Consider the following 6,516-nt stretch of genomic DNA (forward strand, 5'->3'; position numbering starts at 1 on the left):
TTAAAGATCTTATTTATTTGAGAGACAGAGATCACACGTAGGCAGAGAGGCAGGCAGAAAGAGAGGAAAGCAGGCTCCCTGGAGAGCAGAGAGCCCGGTGCAGGGCTCGATTCCAGGGCCCTGAGACCATGACCTGAGCCGAAGGCAGAGGCTCAGAGGCACCTGAGCCACCCAGGTGCCCCACAGTCTCACCTTCTGACAAAACAACAGCCTTCCTTGGTACGCACCTCTCCTAGAAACTGAACACTAGAATTATTTCAAAGAAACATAAAGTTTAATGGAGGTGACCATAAATATATTATAAATATGACTTCTGAGAGAAACTTCCTACGTCCTTACTGCACCTCCCTACTTCAATGGCAAGGGAGACGTGGAATGTCATTGTGTTGACATTGCATGATAAAGTGTTTAAGCAGCTGGTTTATGGATTGTGGTGCTTTACAATGCAGTTTTGAATAATGCAGTTAATCCTAAAATGTTAATAAAACATCAGATTAGCCTCTGTGATAGTACAAGGTGAGCTGGTCAGTTGTGGTGGCACAAAATCCTGAATGCAAAAAAAAGAAGGCTTTCTATGACAACCATGCAAGGGGTCTGTATCAAATTCTTCTCTTTCTTCTAGGATGTGTCAAATTTACTTACTTATTTACTTACCTAGGCCTTGCCCAATTATTAGAAAAAGTTTTGTAGTCACTTATACAAATATATGCATGATTTCAAGTAATGTCAGTGAACAGTGGGGACAAAGGAAAAATCAGAATAAGCCAAGGGTGGGTCAGTTCATAAAATAAGAGTCAAAAGTCTATACGTGAATTGCTCAAATGTGGATGCCATTATCTTGAGGTCAGAAAAAAAGGGAACTGCAGTCATTTGGAATGTCACAGGCATCCCTAAGGAAAACATATGAAGCCAAGGGATAAAAAGTTCCACACAGTGGCTTCAGTTTAGCAGGTTAGAAACTTCTCAAGTCAAAGAACTATTTTCTGAAGCAAACTATATTCTTATTTTCTAGGTGCATAATGTTTCTAAAGTGTTATAAAGCATGAAAAACAAAAGTACATATTACTTAGGGATATATATATGTGTGTGTGTGTGTATATATATACTCTAATATATATATTAGATATATATTTTTATATATACAGTATATATACTATATTTATATATATTTAAAGAATATATATATAGTATATATATAAATGTACTGTATAAAGTATATATATATTAGAGTATAAAGATATAAATATATATTCATATATATATACACTCATATATATATTAGGGTATTAAGTATATATATACTTTATATACACTTTATATATATACTTAATACCCTAATATATATATATATTAGAGTGTGTGTATATATATACACACACAGTATATATATATATAGAGAGAGAGAGAGAGAAAGAGTATATATATTCTTATATATATACTTTATACATATATATATATTAGAGTATAAAGATATAAATACATGTGTGGAAATAATAGCTACCAAATTAAAAAGGACAGTAACTCCCAGACAGGGGAGTAAGAGAGGATATCATGGAGGCTTCAACTATCTCAGTAGTATTTTATTTCTTATGTTGAATTATGGTTATGTGGAAGTTACTTTTCTCTAGACCTAAAACATTTCAGTCTTTATTTTATTCTGACTGTTATGGAGACAAGGGTGAGATAGTAAGATAATTAAGGAGGTTATTAAAATTATTAAAGTTGTTTGGGGAGAGAGGAAGGTAAATTGGACTAAAATGATAGAGGGTGGTGACATGTTGTACTACAGGGATGACCTAGAGGGAATGGTTGAGGCTAGTATGGGGGAGACTATTATAACCATCTCTTTGAATACATGAAGTAGGAGATGTTTGATAGGCAAACAAATGAAAACATTGTGTAGATGGTTGAATACATACGTCTAAAACTCAGAGGAAAGATCTGGTCGCTATTTAAACTTTGAGTCATATATGTATATATACCTGAGACTATAGGACACCACCCATAGTGTCTAGATAGAGAAAAGGGCCAAGTAAAGAAACTTGGGCATCATAGCATTTCAAGATCTAGCACAGAAGCAGCAGCCAACTAAAGAGTCTGAGGAAGCATGGGCAGTGGGACAGAGAGGGAAAAAAAAGAAGAATGTGTTATCTCAGAATCAGATGAAGTAGTGTTTCAAAGATGTGAAGGGTCCATTGGATCAGATGCCACTGAGAAGTCAGATGGGAACAGAAAACTGACCTTCAGCTTTGTCAAGATGTAGGTCAAAGGCAACCTTAAGAGAAGCCCTGTCAGTGTGGATTGAATGTGGCTGGAGTAACTGGTGTGAAAATTGTAGGCAAGAAATTTGAAAGATTTGCTTATATTTACATGTTTTGATGAATTAGCCATGACTGAGAACAGGGAAATCGGAAAGCTAGAAGGAGATATTAGATGAAAAGGATCTTATTTAAGATGGGAAATGTTAAAGTATGTGTGTCTGAAATGACCTAGTTGAAAGGGAAAAAGTATTGATAGAGGACAGAAAGGAGATAATGGGAATAGGGAATCCTTGAGTTGAGAGAGGGAAACGGGGTGAAACGCAGACCTCAAACAGGACATGGTGCAAATCTTCCATTATAAATCGGGGTACAAATGCAGGCAGAATGTCAGACAAAAGGTAGAAGGACAAGGTCACTCTCCTTCTAATTAATTGATTTTCTCTATGAAGTTGGAGTTGAGGTCTTAGCTGAGATTATGAGGTGAGAGGATATTGGAGGCTTAAGGGTAGAAGAGAAGTGAAATAGCTGTTTGAGAGGGTAGAAGGATAACCTTATTGGGGGAGAATAGTAGGCATGTCTGATGTGTTGAGTGCCCATGTGAGATCTAAAGCCACAAATTTGAAGTAATTTAATGTCATTTTCCCAGTATTATTCAGCTTCTTGGGTACAAACATGGAGAAAGCAGAAAACTAGGGTTTAACAGGGTTGTTTTTCCAGAAGTAATTATGAAGGGAGAGAGGGACAAAGGGTGTTTACAAGAAGATAGTTATACTGCATTGTCTCTATAATCTAAAGGGAGCAGGGAGGGAAATAGACAGTGAAGGATGGTGATAAAAGATAAAGTCAAAGATTTGAAAGCTTCAGTAAAATCAGATATCTTCTTCCAAGACAGAACCAGAGTAATGACATAGAAGGAAAGGCAATTATGTTCAGATACTGGGATATTTAAATTAGAGAATTAGGTACTGATTCATTTATTATGGATGGCAGTCTAGACTAGACAATGACCATGTGAGTGATGGCTGGGGTGGGGGTGGCAGTGAAAAAAGAATGGTGGCAAAAAAATGAAGAAAATTCACAGCCACCTAAAAAAAGCATTGATTACTTAACAAAAATAATAAAAATTAAGATTAGAGATAAAATGCTAAATGGTCTTAACAAGGGAAGTTACTGCAGTGGGGGCAGTAGGGAGTTGGTGGAGAGACTAGAAAAATAAAAACTTGCTAAGGTCATGTTTTATTCGGAAAGGTTATATAGACCCTTATTAACTTTAAGTGTGAATAGAAAAATGTGTTTTCAAGTATTTATTTAGAAGTTAAAGATAACTGCCAGAAGACAAAAAATATTCTCTAAATTCTTACATCATTAAGAAGGAAAAGGATTAAAGAAAATGTAGTCAATTCGCTAAAAAGCAACCTGCAGGGAATGAGACCATGAAGTGTGGTAAATATAAAACTAAAATAAGATAGCAGGAATAACTTTGCATTTGTATAAATAACTGAAATAAATGCAAATGGTGGAGGTGGGAGAAAGACTTCCAAAACAGCTGAAGAACAAACTTGGAAAATCCTTTCACCAAAAAGAAGTAATAAAACTGAACAAAATTTTAATAAACAACCTTTAATGATTCTGAAGATTGACCAAAGCATACAACAAATTGGATGTGCTTATAGAAATGGGAGGAATCTTTTAGTTTTCAGCAGTTCCCATTTCCCCCAACTCCAGTCCTGTAGCACAGGGGTTCTATCTCAGTGGGACAGGCCACAAGACTGGCAGATCTCCTGCTGAAAGGGATTGACATTATTTGCAACAGAAGGCAAAGATGTCCATGCCCAGGAAATACTTTTAATGTTAAATGTTTAAATATTAAATAACGTAATACTATGAACACTTGTATGCCAGCAAATTAGACAGCTTAGTTGAAATGGAGAGGTACCTGGAAAGGCAAAAATTTAACAAAATGACTCAAGAAGTTAAAAAAAATTGACTAGATTTAAAGAGAAATAAAGACATTGAAGTAGTAATTGGAAGTTTTCCAACAAGTGAAAGTAACAACCCAGGTGGCTTCAGTGGTGAATTCTACCAAACATCTAAAGAAGAATTAATACTAATCCTTCAGAAACTCTTACACAGAAAATAAAGGAGGAGAAAAAAACTTTCCAATTCATTCTGTCAGACTAAGATTATCCTGATAGTAAAGCCAATATCCCTTATGAATGTACAATGCAAAAAAATCTCAGGAAATTATTAGCAAACTGAATGCAGCAACATGTAAAAAATAATATAGCACAACCAAACAGGATTTATCCAATATTTCAAGGTTGGTTTAACACCCCCCAAAATTCCACAATTAATGTAATACACCATGTTAATAGAATGAGAGACCAAGACTGTTTGGCCATTTCAACAGATGCAGAAAAACATTTCACAAAATCCAGCACCCATGAATGATAAAACTCTCAGAAAACTCAGAATAAAAAGAAATTTCTCCAAAAGACTGACATTATTCCCTGCATATTCTCAGATCACAGTGCTTTGAAACTGGAGCTCAATCACAAGGAAAAGTTCGGAAGGAACTCAAACACCTGGAAGCTAAAGACCACCTTGTTTAAGAATGCTTGGATCAACCAGAAGATCAAAGAAGAACTTAAACAATTCATGGAAACCAAAAAGAATGAAGACACTTCAGTCCAAAACCTATGGGATACAGCAAAGGCAGTCCTAAGGGGGAAATACATAGCCATCCAAGCCTCCCTCAAAAAAATCAAAAAATCCAGAATACACCAGCTGGCTCTACACCTTAAAGAGCTGGAGAACCAACAACAAATCAAACCAACTCCACACATAAGAAGGGAAGTAATCAAGATTAGAGCAGAGATCAATGAGGTAGAAACCAGATGTACAGTAGAACGTATCAATGAATCTAGAAGCTGGTTTTTTGAAAGAATCAATAAGATCGGTAAACCATTGGCCACACTAATCCAAAAGAAAAGAGAGAAAGCCCAAATTCATAAAATTATGAATGAAAAGGGAAAGATCACAACTAACACCAAGGAAGTAGAAACAATCATCAGAAGTTATTATCAACAATTATATGCCAATAAGCTAAGCAACCTAGATGAATGGATGCATTCCTGGAAAACTATAAACTCCCAAAATTGAACCAGGAAGAAATTGACAACCTGAATAGACCAATATCTACTAACGAGATTGAAGCAGTGATCAAAAACCTCCCAAAAAACAAGAGCCCGGGACCTGAAAAATTTCCTGGGAAGTTCTATCAAACTTTCAAAGAAGAAATAACACCTATTCTCCTGAAGCTGTTTCAAACAATTTAAGCAGAAGGAAAACTTCCAGACTCTTTTTATGAAGCCAGCATTACCCTGATCCCCAAACCAGGCAAAGACCCTACCAAAAAAGAATTTCAGACCAATATCATTGATGAATATGGATGCTAAGATTTTCAACAAGATCCTAACAAACAGGATCCAACAGTACATTAAAAACATTATCCACCATGACCAGGTGGGATTCATCCCTGGGTTACAAGGATGGCTCAACATTCACAAATCAATCAATATGATAGAACAAATCAATAAGAGAAGAGAGAAGAACTACATGGTCCTCTCAATTGATGCAGAAAAAGCATTTGACAAAATCCAGCATTCGTTCCTGATTAAAACACTTCAAAATACAGGGATAGAGGAAACATTCCTGAACTTCATCAAATCTGTCTATGAAAGATCCACAGCAAATATCATCCTCAATGGGAAAAAGCTTGCAGCCTTCCCGTTGAGATCAGGAACACGACAAGGATGCCCACTCTCACCGCTCTTGTTCAACGTAGTATTAGAAGTCCTAGCAACAGCAATCAGACAACAAAGAGAAATAAAAGGTATCCAAATTGGCAATGAAGAAGTCAAACTCTCTCTCTTCACAGATGACATGATTCTTTATATGGAAAACCCAAAAGACACCATCCCAAAACTACTAGAACTCATACAGCAGTTCAGTAATGTGGCAGGATACAAAGTCAATGTACAGAAATCAGTGGCTTTCTTATACACTAACAATGAAAATACAGAAAGGGAAATTAGAAAATCGATTCCATTTACTCTAGCACCAAGAACCATAAGATACCTTGGAATAAACCTAACCAAAGAAGTAAAGGATCTGTACTCAAGGAATACAGAACACTCATGAAAGATATTGAAGAAGAAACAAAAATATGGAAGACCATTCCATGCTCTTGGAT

General features: G+C 35.9%; 1 long non-coding RNA gene across 2 annotated transcripts in view; it reads left to right on the forward strand.

The window, feature by feature from the left end:
- The window catches only part of LOC132009937 (uncharacterized), a 149,582-nt gene that overhangs the window by 102,939 nt on the left and 40,127 nt on the right, over positions 1-6,516 (forward strand). The gene's annotated exons all lie outside the window — the stretch shown is intronic.

Source organism: Mustela nigripes, chromosome 2 (genome assembly GCF_022355385.1).
Source record: "Mustela nigripes isolate SB6536 chromosome 2, MUSNIG.SB6536, whole genome shotgun sequence".
Classification (NCBI taxonomy): Eukaryota; Metazoa; Chordata; class Mammalia; order Carnivora; family Mustelidae; genus Mustela; species Mustela nigripes.